Raw genomic sequence first — 19,173 nt, forward strand, 5'->3', positions numbered from 1 at the left:
TACGCATATACAACTAATTTCATAAATGGACATTTATCTATAATCTATATATTTCTAATATGTTCAGAATTTACATTATTTAAATCATATGGATATAAGACTCAAATTTTATTTTATAAAATTTTAATATTTTTTTATTTTCGAGAAAGTCATAATATAATTTAATAAATTCTATTAAAAAACAAACAAAAAACTTAATACATGTAACAATTATTTTTTAGAATATTAATTATCTCAAACATTGTAATAATTTGTATATATTTTTATGTTACAGTTCAACGAACGCAATTTATAACTCTGCTATTGCACATCTTACCTGTGAGTGATAAATAATTTTTATTTTAAATTGTGAAATAATCGATCTGTGAAAAAGGAATTTCATAAATATGGTATATCTAGATAGAGTTATATATATTTTTTGTTGACAGTAATGTAAAATTTAATGTCTCATAGATTCATTTATGTCTTAAAATGAGTGGGCTAGAACATATTAGAATAAATCTTTAATTCTAGATCTTAACATAATTATTATGCTTCGATGGATGACTGCATTATTTTATATTATTTATTGTTACACGTTTAGATATTTTATTATTCGATTATTAATAAAATACTAATTACGAGATACATTAATTGCTTATAATTTATAGATAGATTTGTAAATATATATATTGTGTGATATACAGGGAAATGGTGATAGAAAATGTTTCGTAGAAAAAAATTAATCGGCAAACAAAAAATAAAAAGGATTTTGTTAATATACATATATCACTAGAAAAAAGTACAGTAAATATTTTTTATAGTTGACATAGCGCATGTCAATTATTTTATTTAAAAGAGAGATGCGTTTATGAATATTTATTACATTTATTTTTGTGATGATATGTTATTCTAATCTTTTATATATAGCGCGTTCATTTATTGGTAGCTTGATTTATGAATCAAGGCTCGAAACAAAGTAAAATATCGTGGATTCAACAAATATTTCATTGTGGAATAAAAAATTGTATAAATAGATTATCTCACAAAGTTGATTAATGGCATGTTTGAGTAATATTGAAATTCTTGAAATGTCAAAATTTTTTAACATAAAATAAAATTAATTTTAATTATTTATTGGAATTAAAATAAGTTAAGATATTTGTTTTCATTTAATTTGTTTAATAGCTTTTAAAGGTAATTCAATTTGGATGTTGTATTGTATCTCATAATAATCATGCGATATTTTATTTATAGAGATATATTGAAGAGTCCTGATATTATCAACGGTTTCCGGTCTGATAAATATCTAGATATTCAACAAAATTTATTTTACAATTTATAAATTTTCATGTTTCGTAAGTTACAAATATTTACTGTATAGTGTATTATGTATTTCTGAAATTGCATTTCTGTTGATCGAAGACAATCAATAATATTGAATTATCTGCGAGCTCGCTTGTTATGAAAATTTATCATGAACTGGTGGTTTTTAATAACATCTTATTGATGTCATTTTACGTGATTTTGTTCTTACGAACTAAACCATAAAAAATTAATAATACTGCATCGTGTTGTATATTAATAATCGATAAGTTGAATTTGGTAGTGAATGGTCGGTCACATTATACTGACATAAAGATAGGCTTGCTTAACGTGACAGATATTAACTTTCTAAGCGAAGTTTTGAAAGAAGCGAAGTTTAAATCTATTTACTGAAAGATTAAGTTGTCTATTTTTGTGAATAGAAATATCAATGGGATTTACATATACTTAAAGAATGTTTTTATTAAATAATCATTTAGTTAGAACTGCAAATATAAAATAATTGTATTTTTATGTATTAATGTATGACAAAATTAATATATATATATATATATATATATATATATATATACTTCGATCTTACTGCTTTTATAATTTACGATAAAAATAAATAATAAAAGCTTATATTATGCATAATGCATTTTTTAGATAAGATTGATAGATACCGATATATCAAATGAATAATTTAATATTCTAAATTTAATAATGGATTATGTAAATGGTTCTAATTTATATATTTAGTTATAATTATAATAATATTATAATTTAATTAGAATATTAATCTTTATATATATATATATAATAGTTATATATATATATATATATATATATATATATATATATATATATATAGATAGTATAAAGAAGAATTATTGAATATATGTATAGTTATACAATTTATATCAGGATTTATATCAACATAAATTTATATGTAATATTAAATCAATAATTACAACTTTAACGATACACTAACAGTTTCAGATTAAAGCATAGTATTTAATTAACACTTAACATTGATTACTTTTTAAAAGATGCTGAAAAATGTTATTTTACGCACACATTTTAACACTATATATTTTATACATATTCAGAGAGTTTCACAAAATTTAGTTACTTATGCTAATATAAGAAATGAATTAATATCTCTATTGAATAAATTATTTTTTTAATTTATATATATCTAATCTCTTATATATATATATATCTAATCTCTATTTATATATATCTAATCTCTTTTAGCTAAGAAACAAATATACTACTTTTTACATTTCTGTTTGAAAAAGAATTGCTTTTAACGAAAATTATTATATATTTTTTCGTAGCAAATTGAAGTAGAAAATTATTCAATAGATTTAGAAAATATTAATATCACATAGAAGACATGAAGTCTTCCATATTGTTAGGACTTAATATCAAATAAGACAAAGGTTAAGAGCAGCAAAAGGGAAACTTTCCAATCATATTGGTAACAGGAGGGTGCGAGAGGAGAGGGAATTCCGGCAGGTATTATCTATCTGTCCGCATGATATCGCGAGAAGACCAGGGTGGAAGTGGGGGTGATTCCGAGAGAGTGCCGGGACGCCTCGGTCCTCGCGCTCAGTCACCGCCCAAGCCGTGCCGCGACCGATTCGTTGGTGCCGTTGCGGGAGAAGGAACGAGAAAGAGTGGTGCGTCCGCGTGCGTCCCTTCGTATCGAATACACCGTAACCTCAGCCGGTCGCAATTTTTTTACATCCTCTCGTTTTCCTCCTAATCTTCGACTCTCAGTGATCATCTCTCTCGCTCGTGAGATCGCGTTTAATCGGTTGCACGCGAGCGGAACTGGAAACCAGTTATCAGCTTTTATCTTTTGAAGCTTTAACGCGGGGGGCAAGAAGTGGTGGTGGTTCCGCTGTGTCGTGGTGGTGCACCTTGCCGGCGCGGATTCTGAAGGCAACGCGTTCCTCTGGAGGCACTCAGGAGACAGTCAAGATCCATCGCCGCCCGGAGATGTCGGAAAGTCAAGGTCAGTATTGCTGCATCCGCGTACACGCGTGCAGAGCCAAGGCGTGTGCGGAGCGAACGGAGAGATATATATTTTTAATTTAACTTCGAAATTATTACTTAAAATTGACGTTTCTGAGAAAAAATTAATATTTTGTAGAATGCAATCTTTGACTTTTTTGGAGCACGAAAAAAGTAGAACAAAAAAAAAGAAAAAGAACGAATTTCGAATCGTTTTGAGTTCGATAAAGATGTCGAATCGTTTCGACTTCTGTTAAACTTTGACGAGAACGTGAATCGTTTTATAGGGTTTTTTTCGTTTTTTATCTTCGGAGCGCTCCCCACTTCTCGGAGAAAATATAGCGGTGGCGAATAAGAGACGCTCCTTTTTGACGGCGCGAAGAGTCAGCGGAGTAAATTCAAGTGAGTGGAAGTGGGTCACTGAGAGTTCTTAATTTAATAATCCCGGTTTACTTCCCAATCTCCTATTCACTCGGCATTGCAATATCCATAATATTAAATATGACGCGCAAGATGTTCAGATCTCGCGGTATTAATTGTTTAATATAGTCGGCCTCTTCTACGGAAATCCGTTTGACGATGCACTTATCAAAACTACTGTCATTAACGGTTTAATACTGTAGAAACTGCAGCACAGATCAATATTACATCGTGTTTTATTAGCCTCTATGGATTCATGTAATCTCCAGGTACTATGCCTCGCGAAATCATGTTAACCCATTTGCATCCACAATTGCAACAGACTGTTTAAATCTGAAAACCATCAGCCTCTAACGTTTTGTCATTTATTAGCAATCTTGTAAGTGAATTACATTACTATATAATTTATTTCGATAAAATTGTTTATAATCACAGTGCAAACCTATTTTTATATTTAGGTATGCACTGAGAGAAAAGTGTTTAATACTTGGGATTATAATTATATTATATATTTTTGATATATAGAAGTATAAATATAATAATTATTACTAATATTATAGCAATAATAGCAATAAACATGGTCAAATAATTACACTTGTTTACAAAATTTTATGCAAAAGTGATATAAAGACTTAGGATAATTTTTTTTTTCGCTGAGCAATTTTTCCATCAAAATATTTTCTAGATCCGGTTTTTGAAATATAAGAAAAAACATTTTTTTTCCAATATAATGAAGTTTTATTGAAATTAGAAAACAAATCACAAGTATAATTTTTGTTTTTTATATGACTTGGATTCGATTTCACATATTAGAATTTACCAGCCTAGCATCTGATTCTCGATTCAGTATCCCTCTCTTTCTCTGTTAACATTTCTCGATTATCATCAAATTTTGGTGGAAACATTCATCTTGCTCATTTGCATCATTTGTCGAATTTAAATTATTCGGAAAGACATCTTATGCTATATCTTAAAAATGAGTTACATCTTTAAAATTTGACCTGGTGGAATTTTTTTGACAACAAATTCAAACTCAGAGCTTTAAAATATATTTCTTTTTCTTGCAAAAATTATTTAAACTAATGTAATTATATTGTACTTAAACATTTTAAACTATGAATTATAATCATTTTCAGCGCCAACCATATATTTTTTATATATATGGAACTATAATTATATATTATTTCTAACATTACAATAATAATATTATAAAAATGGAGCTTTTAATCATAATTATTTACCATGCAATTATAATCACACTTTTCTTTCAATATGCCTGAAATAAATGAACACATTTCAAACGTACATATTAGAATTTAATAATAATCCCTCAGTAGTATATTTGTGGTAATATAATCTAAATATAATCAGTACGTTTATGAACGCAAATAATGTAATCTCGATCGTTAATCATTTGGAAATTAATTTACGCATTAAGACTGATAAGCTTGATTAACGTATATTATAGTGAATCGTAACATACAATGAAATCTTCCCCGACATGAAGAGAGTTACAATAATCTGAAATAATTTGCGAGTAATCATTATACAGAGATGAATGTATGGAAAAGATAACGCTATTGCGTTTCTTATTACTATTACGTGTTCGCAATTTATGCGAATACATATACTCCACGGATTCTTCGCGAATTTTGAAAATAATGCTCCGCGCGCGGACTTTCGTCCTACCTAAATATTTTATCAGGCAGCATGCGATACAGCATAGCGACAAAAAAGGATTGCCTGTCCGCGACGTTTACGACCTCGTCGCTGCAACTTCTTGATTAACATCGCTAGGTTGCGTTCATAACTACAGTTCTTCCGAAGTTCTTGTCGCGGGGCCAATTTTGCGGAACTGAACTTAGTTAGAGCTCATCGTCAGCCAACTTCCAAAATTGTGCTTTGATACACATTCGTCTCTTTCGTGTCTGTTCCCCTCTAATCTTTCGTGATTTCTCGCTATACAATGTTATCCTGGTCCCTCGATATATCGGGAGGAAAAATCTTGAGAGGTGTCTTATGTAGGATTTGATCAAACTATCGACAAAAGAGACAATACTACTGCGAAGTGTCGGAGAAAGTTAATTTAACTTTCGGCGGTTTGCTAGTTAAGGATGCTCTTATTGTCAAGAAAACTGTCAGGAGGAGTTCGAGTTCCGAATTTCTAGTCTGGGGTTACATAACATAATGTTGGTGCTACTTGAAGATAGTATTCAATAGATTTTAACTGAATTAAATATATGTTCTCATGAGATATGTGTATATCTCATTGTTACAAATATAAAAAAAAAATAATGTCTCTTAAACGCAATGAGAAAGAAAGAAAGAAAAATTTATTTGGTGTGTCACAAAGAATATGAAATATATATTAATAAGCAATTATGAAAGAAAACTTTTTAGCATTTTTACGGGCAGTGTTTTAATTTGAGTTTACGATTACACTACCGCTCAAAAATTTCAGCATATTTTATGTTTTTGTTAATATTCATTTTTTGTTTATAAAATATGAAATTATAATATTATTTTTGGTCACAGAAATATTCAATGAAGTCGTGAATTGCCGAAAAATAATTATAAATGGAAATTATAAATAAATTCACAAGACAAATTAGATAGAATATTAGTTGAAAGAAAAATCAAAATTTCAAATTTTGCGTTAGACATCAATAAATTCTTTTATCATGGCGACTAACAATAAGAGAATGTAAGCAATATATATATATATTCTCACAGAAATTAAGTGCCAAAACACAAATCTTAAATTAAGATACTTGAAGAATTTATCGATAGAATACCAAGAATTTTGTTTCTATTATCAAAATTCAAAGGGATTAAATTTGAAAGAGTAAAAAATTTCAGAAAAAAATCAGTCCTTTTTTCTAATTTTAGTAAAAATATGTAATAAATTAAAAAATATAATGCATGCGTAAACTGTATTTTTTAGTCTTTATTTTATGAAATATATTGGGTCATCTAAAAAGTATCCGCGGTACTTTGTCACTAGATATATGACCATCAACACACATCTAGTGACAAAAAACCGCGGATACTTTTTAGATGACCCAATATATTTACGAAATTCTTAAATACAGAATGTGTGCGGAAATTTTTGAACGGTAGTATCTTTTACGAGAATTAAATGTTTGTAAATTTTAAATTAATTATTATATTATTATACTTTATAAAATCCTGGATGCGTAAATCTTCATTGTAAAGATGTTTTGATATATTTCAGGAGGTTAGCAAAATGCTTATAGCAAATTGTGACATTTAAATTTCTAACATAATAAATTACTGTTGAAAGTATTCCCTATATAATATATATTTTCCTGCGTAATGTAAAGGTAGCAATATGATGTGCCGCGAATATTAATTACATTGCGCTAATTTCACGTTGTAATGCTCACTATTCTCTATTCGTGCGATTCTCAAGTACGCAGTACTATTTCCCACTGGTAAAAAATATGGCCTACACGCACGGGGAATCGTGAGTCATAAATTCAAGTTGGTGTCATCTAATTACCTCGCCTTCTGTTACACACCTATCGCTCTCGGGAGATGACGAATAAGGAACATGATGTAAACGAAGCGCGGGGAAATCGCGAAAAAACTGGAATCGTAACGAGTATTTATTTTCTAAATTATTAACTTTTTTTTTAAATTGTACTGGATACTTTTGATTTTTTGTCGTACTTTCTTTTATTCGTGGATCTATTAATTAAATTAATATTTAAGATCTGACGCAATTGGAAATTTACTTAATATTTTAAATTTAATATTAAATTATTTAATATTTTCTTGATTTAAGTTCTAAAAATGTAACTAAACGAAATATCTTTTTTTTTTTTGCACAATTTCAAAGACAGTTTGTCTGAATAGAATTTTTATTAGATAAAATTAATTTTAAAATAAAAATACTTTAAATTAAGTTAAATAGATGGAAGAAAATGTAATTCGATCAAACTTCGATTAAAGAAAAATCGAAACGAAAATGATCAAATGAAGCCTAGTTGAAAGAAAATGTACTTAGGTTACTCTATATAAAGTCTCTAAGATTTATCGTGGCACTACTTTCCAACTACGGATTCTTTGATCAACTTGGAGTCGACTTTTTTTTCTGTGTAAAGGTGACAGAAGGACATTGTTTTAACTTAGTCATTGCAACTTTTCACTTTACGGTACGTTAATTATTTCGGTAATTAAACTTTAATCTGCACGAAACTTGTTAAAACAAGGTTTAATAGAAATCAACTGAAAAACAATGTTCTATTGCCTATCTATTTTTATAAGAATCTTAAACTTCTCATTTTTTTATTAGCACTCTATAAATTAATGTGACTCGATTTTATTTGAAGTATTAAAGTAACTAAAGTACGCATAGTTATAATGTCGAGAAAGTTCGGTGAAGTAGGGAAGATTTTAAAAGATTTAAAAGATTTGAAAGGTTTTAACTTCTCGCAGGTTTTTTATGTGCTCCTAAAAAGACAGTTTTTTTTTTAATGTAGCAGTTATCAATATGACAAAATGTATTTTGGATTCATGCAGAATATTTTTGTTGAAATATTTAAAAACTTAGGTCAGATCTAGAAATATTTTGTTGGAACATCAAAATAATTATATAGAATACTAAAACTTGATGAGCAATGCTGTAAAAGTTTTGATATTCTGATAGCTCATTTGAGTGCTTTACAAAAAAGTTACCATATCTGAGTAAAAAAAAAAAAATATAAGAAAAGAATACATTGTACATTTTTTAAGATCAAATGATAATTTTAGGATGGATGAAATAGTTATAATTATTTATGAGTTAAATGTAAGTACTTAATAAAATAAAATTTCTACAATTTCTATTGACATAATTTTTTTACAATTCTTATTGATATAATTTTATAAATATTTAGTTTTACGATCTCAAAAAAGAGTACACATACTCTTAAAAGAATATAGCTGATAATTTTAGTCCTCTACACATTTATTTTAATAATCTAACAAAAAAAAAAATTATCAAATCTATATTTATGTAGCTAAATTTTTAAGTACTTTAAGAAAACTGTTCTTTCGTGCGTCGTTAGAAAGCAACTATTTATTTTCATATGAAAGAGACATGTATCTCTCTTCGCGTCACTAACGAGAAATGTTTCGATATATTTCACACCGGATTGCTTTCATATTTTGCCCTTGTGCACTAAATTTTGCAGGATAGCTCTGCAAAAGATACGCTAGCATTTCGTGTCACGGTCACGATTACGATCACGAAAGTGAAGTCAAAAGCTACTAAAAATACAAGTAATGGAATCGCGGATTCATGATTTATCGTTCTCAAGATAATCGAAGTGAATCGCGAATACATCGATTTGTTTATTTACGTGTCAATCTGCGTTTGATCGATTTCGACATGTTTGCTCGAATCCAAAGGAATCTATGTATGGGCGTTTTCCAGTAAAAGTGTCCGTTTATAGATTTTTCTTGCTTTTGAACTGTGCACGTGTACTCGATGTTGCGCGCCGCGTGACTGGAAGGATGCTGAAATTTAATAAGATATTGACATTTTTATATTTATCTTGTATTGTGAATATTACAAATATTGATGCTGTCTGACGTTCTCTTCGAAACTTCTGGCACGTTGCAATTTTGCAATAAGAATTATTGAAATATGAAATATCTGTAAATTTGAAAACAGAGAATTAAAATAGAACAGAGATGTAAATGTTTTGTAATTCATTATAATTGTTTTGTATAAATTGTAATTCATTATTTTTTGTTATTTTACATTTACAGCATACAGTTGTATTCATCCTTCAAGTTATATTTTATAGTATTTTATGTGTAGGATTTTTGCACATCTTGTAAATTTACATATCGCGGGAAAATATAGCTATATGTACCTATATGTATTCTCCTCGCGCAATACATTTTTGCACTTTGTCACGTGTCGCCGGTGTTTTGCGACGCGACTGAAGCGATTGATACGATTTAAATGTTTCTACTTTCTCGAAAATAATGCGCGTTTCCACGTTTATGCATGAGAATCGCGCGTGCCTTCATGTGCGTCAATCACTCTCGCGACTTTATCGCCTGTTCTTCGCGACGTTTCTCCACATTGCAGTTGAGCTACGATGACGTTCGTAAACTTTATTGTAAAATGTGCTCGTGCCAGGCGATTTGCAGTAAAGTTGTAAAGAAGAAAAATGCGTTTCGTCCGAAGTTTAACCTGAATGACTAGCGTAAGCGGATCTGCCTTTCTGGTTTTGGGAAAAGGCTTAAACTTCCTTGAATTATTCATAAAATATGGAATAAGACTACTTGATTCTGGTATAAGAGCTTAAGGTTGGACAGTTTTTCTTTTGACTTTCTTTTAGTCAAAGCATTCAATATACTATATATACACCATTAATAGGAAAACCCATAATAGTCAAAGCTCGATTTTTGATGCTTAAATAATTTGATGTGAATATACTACGGGGTGCGTCACCAAAAATTTCAATTTAAATTTTCCGCTATATTATTCTGACTCCGCCAGGTTGTTGGCGTCCGAGAAAGCTTGATGCTTTTAATAAACAGTCATATTCTCAAAATGACCGTGATATTGAAACCAAGTGCAGAATATAATCGAAGAGCGATCATCGAAGGCCTTCGCGCTGAGCGCTTAGCAACAGAAATAATTCAGTTCTTTGGATCCGAGATCAATCGTTTATGACGTTGTGGCAAAATATATGGCTTTAGAACAGTCCAACGAAGGTTCTAGTATGCCAGCGAGGAAGAGTCACTCGAAAGAACGCATCGCGAGGATCCTCGCAGTCGTTGAAAGGGCTCAAGCGCTGATTTCGGATGCAGGGCAATTGTTGCGCGTTCTGATGGATGTAGTGAAGCCGTGGATGGAAATTGGCGTCCAGAAGACCATTTTTCAACAGGATGGTGCACTGGCTCATACGGGTCACTTGATTCAAAATTGGCTCTCAGATAATGTCGATATGTTTTGGTCCAAGGAATTCTGGCCTCCCAACAGACTAGATTTAAACCCCTTGGACTACATATGAAGCGTAGTTGAAAGGGTCACAAACAAGTCTCGGCATCCTAATGTGACGTCATTAAGGACCGCTATTGAGATAGCATTCGACGGCATGGATAGCGCTACATTACAGCGTGCGTGCGAACGCTTCAGATCGAGAATAGAAGCCGGCATTCAAGCTAATGGGGAATATATCGAATAATTGTGTTCTACAGGGATCCCCCAAGTGCCATGTAAAAGGATTTTTTGTAATATTTAATTTTTCATTAAAAACATTTTGTTTAAAGAAATTGTTCGATTTGTTCGGATTTTGGTGACACATCTATACGTATCAAATTCTGCTAAATTGCGTGCTGAACTGATTTTTCGGTTTGAAACTGACTTTCTATCATATCACAAATTAAATTGCCTATCAATTTGCCTAATAATTTGATCATATTTTAGAAAAATAATAATGCTGATATATTAAAATCTATAAAAAAATATTAAAATTTAACAAATATATATAGTGTTAAAATGTTATGAATCATGCGATGAATCATACACGGAAAGAACAATCTAAAATATTTAAAAATTTAACTATATAGATACAGATTTGTATGATACAAAGTTATATAAATTTGATACATAGTTGAATGATACATAGTTGTAAAAATTTAGCTATGAAGGTACCGATTTATATAATACATAGTTATATAGATACAGAGAGAGAGAGAGAGAGAGAGAGAGAGAGAGAGAGAGAGAGAGAAAATAATTTGTTGAACCATTAAAATAATTATGTAAGAGTCTCAAGTACGGTGAGCAAAAAACTTAGACATTTTAGTAACCAGAGTTTGAATGTTCTATATAATTATATTTTGATGTTTCAACAGAATTATTTTCGGATCTATATTTAGCTAAATTTCTAAATATTTTAGCAAAATTGTTCTTTCTGAATATTCTCTTTTTTTTTTTTTTGAATATGATAGAATATTATATTATTATACACTTAAATAAAATTTTGATAAAACATATATCTTTTTATATTTAATTTGCATTGTGATTATAAGTATCGACCGACTGTTATTAAAATATCATTATTTTTCAATATAAATATTTTATCAAATAAAAGTTTACTTCAAAGAAGAATTTTTGAAAGAAAAACTTTGGATTATCTTACACACATTTAATTAATGAAAGGGAAATCTGCTGTAATCAAAAAATAATAATTGATTTGCTACTTTCACATTTAAGGGATTACGAGACATTTTTCTGCATAAATTAATTTCTCTGAAAACTGAAGAATACTTTAGTTTTTAATATTTTGTAATTACATTAAAAAATAATTGTTGTGGAGTAAATTGCGGGGAATGATGTTTTGTGTAATAGAATATGAATTTTTCTCGAGTATGAAAAGTGGGGAAAATTAAAATATATCGATAAAAATGTATTAAATAAAACTTTGTTCTTATACCTCTTCACGAGAATAAAAACGCCGTAATGAGAAGTATACTAAGAGAAGTATACTAAGAGAGAAGTACATATTAATTAAAGCAGGAGGAACAAACTTGTAAATTGAAGAACGTAGGATAAATAACGAAGAGATCGCCATTATATAATTATATCTTTGTCGCCAACAAAGTTTTCTTTCTTAAAAAGACTGAGGACACATCGACTGCTCGACGTTGGCAGATATTAAAATTCTTGTTAAAGTTCACTGCACTCATGCGCAAAAGGCAAGGTTCTTCCGTAGAATTTTCGCTCTAGTCCATTTTTTAATGTCACATTACTTCCTTCAACTTTCGGCTCGGAACTCGTCATTTGGAAATTTCTCTTATTATCCTATATATATCTATAATTCTTCGGATCTGAGATCGGGATTATCTAGGCATTTAATTATTCAGGTCATCTGGATCCATTACAGCGGCTTTTGTGTCATTGAGTCGAGAATGTCTCCGCTATTTCAACGACGATAAATAGCCCTTTCGCGATTTTAACGATGCACCCATACTCGAGCTCACCGTACCGTAAAACTAATTACACAAACGCGCTACGTCGCGGCGTCGCCGGCGACATTCGTTTATAATAACGTTTGTGCAAAGTTGACTTTTTAGCAAGAACAGCATATCAGAAACTTTCTACGAGCAACTCAGCTTAATGCAAAAATGTTTATAATTTATAAGATTTGATACGTTGAGAGCTTTTATGATCGTGTTAATTTAATCGATTTAAACTTTTGTATATTATTGAATAGAAACAATATAAAAATTTCAAATCGATATATTTAACAGTTTAAAAATTACGGAAAGTTAGTCTAAATCACTTTGATGAAAAATTACATTTTTTATAATAACGCTTTTAAAGTTGTCAGAATGATCTTTTAAAGATCAATTATTTTATATTCGTTGAACTTTCAAGTTATCGTGCATAAAATATTACATAATTATCTTAATATTTAATGTAAACCTGGTAGAGAAAGTTCATGTATAATCGAGTATAAATATATAATTATAAGTGTACCCATATATGTTTGCTTTCTCTTGTATAATCTCGATTTGTATGTACAAGAAAAATAATTGAATTGAAAAATAATAATTAAAAGGATAATTTTTGAATTGTGTTTTTTTATAAGAAATAAAACATTTATATAAAGGAGAAAAATTGTATATATGATCATATTATAAAATTATATTAGGTGTTGGAATTAATTCGTAGCGTTTTTAATGAAAGAATGTTATTTATTTCACATGAGCATTAAAAAATACATTAATGAAAGTACTTCCCACTTGTAAAACGCTACGAATTAATTCCAACACCTAATACATACCTATGTAATTATATATAGAATATTGTACACTGTAATCACAATATTACTTTTTGTAAAAAAAAATGCAAAAATTATTCTTTTAATCATTTTTCATTTATTCTTATTATTTTTTTCTATATATATATAAATTACAAAGATTATATGTATAACAAGAGAAAGAAAAAAAAATATATATATTTTATATATGTATTTTATATATCATTATACATATATTTATATTTGATTATAAATTTTCTATATCGAGGATTTTATACAATATAAGGTAAAACTTTATTTATCCAATTCTTGCATAATTTATTTTATCTTCTTAAGTTTTTATTTTTATCTTCCACTTTAGAAAACTTACGCAATATAAGATAGATTTAAAAGTTTTTTTCAGGATAACGCTATTAATATTAATAGAATGATCTTTTATAAAATAAATAGTTTAATATTTGCTGACTTCAAGTTATCTCACATTATATATTACATAATTATATTAACATTATTAAATGTAAATTTTACATAGTAAAAGACAAAATCTTATAAAAACCGGTTATTTGCTATCTGAATTCAAGTTATATACATATATTATCTCAATATTCAATATAGATTTTACACAGTAAGAAAGCAAAATCTTATTTTTCCAATTCTTGTACAATTTATTTTCATTTTTAAAAATTTTTATCTCTTACTTTAGAAAACTTACATATAAAATAGATTTTAGATAAAACAGAATTCTATCTATAATTTTATATGCCGTATAGGAAATGTTGAAGAAACTTACCTATATACATCGGAATACACAACACACATAAAATTATTGATTGTATTTTCTTTCACGAATTACAGATCGTTTATTTTTGAGTTATGCTATTTCTTACGTGCGTCCTGCTTTTATGCACCGCGATTACATTCCGCCCACGGATGGCTTTTGCGTTTAAGCTGTGCGTAATATGCGCGTTGTATCGATGCGTAACGATATTCGCTCGGGGAAATCCATGGGATTAGGAGTTCGCACAAGGGCTCTCGCATTGGCAGAAACAATCGGCAGCCAATGAATAAAGTGCAATATAGACACGACTGGCGCGTAATCTACGTATGTAGTGTCCCACCCCGTCGCGTTTCTATGCGAGATTGCTCCTATGCTACCGATTTACTTCTGCATCGGACGGGTGTATCGCCGCACGCGGCTATCTTGTTGCCATTTGCATGCTCGCAATTTGCATCGCGGTCCAATGCGAATGCAGATTAGAACGCAGCGCAGCTCGACGATGTAAATATAAGCGAAGTATATCGCAAGCATCTCGTGCATGTTACTTGTGCTCCTGCAGAAATTTCGATAAACGATACATCCCAGGAATTATCGTAATCAATTACGTTTCGTTGCATCTTGTTCAATTCGCTGGCGAATTTTACTTTGACTGCGATTTAATCGCGCTTGTCTAAGACATACGCTCATTTCATCTCATTGTGAGCGCGTAGTTATCGAACCGATCTCTGTCGACTCGATCTCTCGACTTTCGGTGTACCTTTTCTCCACAACAAATGTTTGCGCAGCGTGCAAGAACTCGAGGAGCGTCGCGACGCGTAGCCAGGCATCGGCGCCCCGGACGGGCGTCGCCATCCTCATTGATCCCCTCCGCCCATTCGGGTGATTTTGTCATCAAGGTTCACGTTCCTTCTTGCTCGACACATCGAGTATCGCTCGTTCCAGACAATCTTGGCGCGACATCAGATATTAACAACACCCAAGAGAAGGAGATTCCCTATTTTTTATATTCTCCATAAAGGCGCTTTAGAGATTGATACTTGACGTTAATTCCCTCTGCTTTATGTCGTAATGCTTATTATATTGTATTTTTTAATTTTTCTCTCATATTAATAAAAACGAAGCATCGATTAATAACCGAATATATAATAATCATTGCATCATCGCAAACGAAATATTAAATTTTGAAGATATCGAATTTATTTTTACAAAACGCTTTTAAAAAATTACTCCGTCTGACCTATTCGATTTGGGAATCGCGGTACTTTGACGAGTGATGTGAAGATTCAGACCGTGCAGGCTACGAAACACTTTTACAGAAATTTTTTTCAATACTTGTCACATGTATTACATATGTTAAAGTGATACGATTCTCTTACAAAAATAATTTGATTGAACATGATATTATATTAATCATATATTTAGAAGAGGAAGATGGAAGAAAAAAGAAGCTGAATCAGAAAAATGAATATTATTATTTTTAAAATTTAATATCTGCAATTAAAGCTGAAAATGTGGTTCCAATCTCTTTTTATCTTGAAATTTTTTATATTTGATTAATGTATTATAAAATTATGAAAATTATTTTTTTCGCGAAATATCACTTAATTTTTGTATTGCTCATATGTATATATTTTATTTTTTTAAAGAATAATTGATATAAAACAATCGAGGAAACAATATATATATATATATATTTTTTTAATTAATGACATGTTACATATATTATTAAGTTTCATACGTCACTACTAATTTTTTCAATACCATTTTCATTTTTTAAGAAGAATTATTTTAAATTAAATTTTAACGTTATATATAATTTATGAGTAACATTAAATTAAGGAAAAAATTAATCGGCTGCATTTCTCGCAATTTCTTTTCACTTTTATCAAATATATGTTTCAGACACAAACGGCTATAAAAATCATGATCCAAAAAGGAAAGATTTAGAAAAAGTATTCAAAATTTAATATAAAGTTAATATTTCATAAAAGTCTAGCATAAACCGAAACGATGAATGAATTTGTGGCACGCGTTTCAAAATTTGGGATTTGTTGATAATGTTATTCAGCTATTTATGATTAGTCGCTAATTATCTGTGAATTGCATCATGAACAATGTGACTGAGACAATTTTGAACGATTAAGTTCCTTTTACGGATGAAATTGAGATTTTGTGCGTAATTTAATGTATGTACATTGCGTTTATACATGTGTAAACAACAATAGATCAGAACCCATGATATTGATCTTCATAATGAGACTTGGGATTTGTAGCAGCATAAGCGTTAGTGGGCCCAGGAGGCCACAATGACTGAATCTCTAAACCCACCATAATTGGGTGTCCACTGTGTCCTTTCGTATTGGATCTTGCCCTCGTGAATTATCTAACCTGCTTAAAACATTCGTGTATTATTATTCTGTATAATATTATTACGCGCAGTAATTGTCATCATACTTTATCATGATATTTCAAAGTCAAGGCAGCGTTAAATAGCAACATTCGAAACAAGAGAAGTATACAAATTCAGTCTACTGTTCTGTGCATTTATCTAATCTCCAATTTAAACTCGTAAAATAATAAAGACTCGTAAAATGTAAATATAAATATAAATCATGATATAATTTAGATGTTATGTCCTCTTTTTCGCGATATCTCGTTATCAATGAATTGTCTCTGTTATAAACATAATTAATTATAGACATGTGAATTTCTCTCAATAAATCGTTTTGATAAAGTTAATTATTTATCAAGATTTACATGCCTGGTCGTTTGAAATCTATCTACGTAACGAATCACGCGAGACTTGTTGCTCCGAAATCTACCCAACAGAGCAATCGTGGTTATTCATTCGATCGATGCATTTGTAAATGGAACGGACAAATTGTTAGCGAGTTTCATTCTGGATTAAAACTTTAGTATTTTCGAGTATTATTTGAAATACGCACAGGTCCGCAATAGGTTTTTTTTATAATATTTATTGTATATTGTATTGCAAAGTGAAAAAGATAATAATTGTTATTTTTAAAAAGTTAAAAGATTCTTTCTGGATCTAAAGAATCAAAAATATTTTATATGTTTTTATCATTTGTTTATTTTAATAACAGAATTTCAATTAACAATGTATAAATATTATAATTACAATTGATTTTATATTAAAATGAGCTTTGAAAACTTCAGATATTCGCTGTTCAATCTAAAGAAAATGTAAATTTCTCGTTTCGTCGATTCGCGTTTCTATTTTCGCCGATATTTGTTCACCTGTGTGAATACGTGTGCCTACCAAATCGACAACAGGAAGACATGAATATCGACGAGAATGTTGGAAGAAATAGTCGGCAAACATGGCCGCGATATTCGTCATAAAATGTAAAGAGTATATATATATATATATTCTTCAAAATATGAAAACACAAAGTTCAGAGCAGCCGTATAAGATATATGAAAATTAAAATATTGCTCACGAGCCAAGAGAAATTGCATTGCCTTCTCATAATAAAATGTGCTCGCATGTTTTAGAGAAGAGTAGAAAATGAGAAAGAAAACCAAATCTAAATAAATCTATTCTAACATCACTTTTTTTTTTAATAATGTAAGATTTAGTGATGTTGGCACAAGAAATTCTGTTACATTCATTTGATGATTAGATCAATGGTGCAATGGTGCTTTTGATTTCCTCAGTCTCCGATATCTTCATCTCGATTATTCTTGACTGAAGGAGATACGGTCGTACCGGATATTAACTGAATTCTCTCTCTTGATCTGCGAGTTCAAAATGCAATAGGTATATGCTTGAATCGATGTTTAAATCGGAATTCAAAATGCAAAGGAAATGCCTGAGAATGCATCTTGATATAATACATCTTGTGTTTACACAGTCATACCAAAAAAAGTGTTTTGTATTTGTAACTATAATTGCATGGTAAAATAATTAGGAGCGCTAGTTTTATAGTTATTACTATATAGTTTTATAGTTATACTAATGTTGAGGTGTCGAGTGGCTTGCTGTAGCTCGATACGATTGACTCGCGATCTATAAATCCGGGTCAGTCCCATCTACGCCCACATTTCGCATTAAGGAGTCGAGAATGGCCACCACCTGATTAAGATACCTTTGATCAGCGCCGGATTTGACATTAAACTGTAGTTCCCATATATCAGTAGATACAAATATGCATCGTTGGGGCTCGGTCATTAGACTAACAACCACTTTTCGGAAAAATTATTGTTTCGAAACCTCATTTAAAAAAGCTTCCGGGTTCGATTTGAATCGTATAACGCGCCATTGAATGGATGGATTATTATAATTAGCAATAAGTTATATTTATAATTCTAAAATATATAATAAATGTATATATTTAAATATTCCAAAAATTATTACTAAATTATCATTGTTAGTTATTATTAGTAAAATATACATTCCAAAAAAATACATATAATTGGTACCAATTATAAATTATAGTTAAGTTGTAGTAATAGCAATTATTTTTTTATTAGTACACGTGTTAAATAATTCATTCTTATTTTCTAAATCCAAAGGATTTAATTAAAACAACGTAAAATTTTAAACTATTTTCATTTGATTAAAAAATAAAAGTGAATAATCACTTTTGATGGATGCTTTATATGTAGGTACTGCAACATAACAAAATACGAAAAGATACGTTAAATTCAAATGTATAGTAGGGAAAAAAGAAAAATGCAAAAGTTGTTAAATTTTCGGAGTCATCGCTCGTTTAATTAAATCTTCAAAATCTAATCTGGACGCTTGTCTCTCCAGCCGTTCATTCTTTTCATCGGTTTTCTCCCTCTTCCATCCTCTGCCATTCCGTCGCTAATCCCGTCTCGTTAATTACACGAAATTGAAACCGACAAGCG

The 19,173-nt window shown here is 29.9% G+C and overlaps 1 protein-coding gene across 9 annotated transcripts in view; it reads left to right on the top strand.

Moving 5' to 3' along the window:
- Positions 1 to 19,173, top strand: part of Trpgamma (Transient receptor potential cation channel gamma) — a 126,428-nt gene that overhangs the window by 7,579 nt on the left and 99,676 nt on the right. For 7 of the 9 annotated variants that reach the window (XM_087413864.1, XM_087413889.1, XM_087413895.1 and 4 more), the window contains one exon: positions 275 to 318. The gene's annotated coding sequence lies outside the window, so the exon portion shown is untranslated. Of the gene's footprint in view, positions 1 to 274; positions 319 to 2,772; positions 3,311 to 19,173 lie in introns of those variants that run through there. The other 2 variants (XM_087413872.1, XM_011057624.2) reach the window with 1 other exon arrangement.

The sequence above is a fragment of the Acromyrmex echinatior genome, chromosome 1, assembly GCF_024713525.1.
Source record: "Acromyrmex echinatior isolate Ae372 chromosome 1, ASM2471352v2, whole genome shotgun sequence".
Taxonomy (NCBI): domain Eukaryota; kingdom Metazoa; phylum Arthropoda; class Insecta; order Hymenoptera; family Formicidae; genus Acromyrmex; species Acromyrmex echinatior.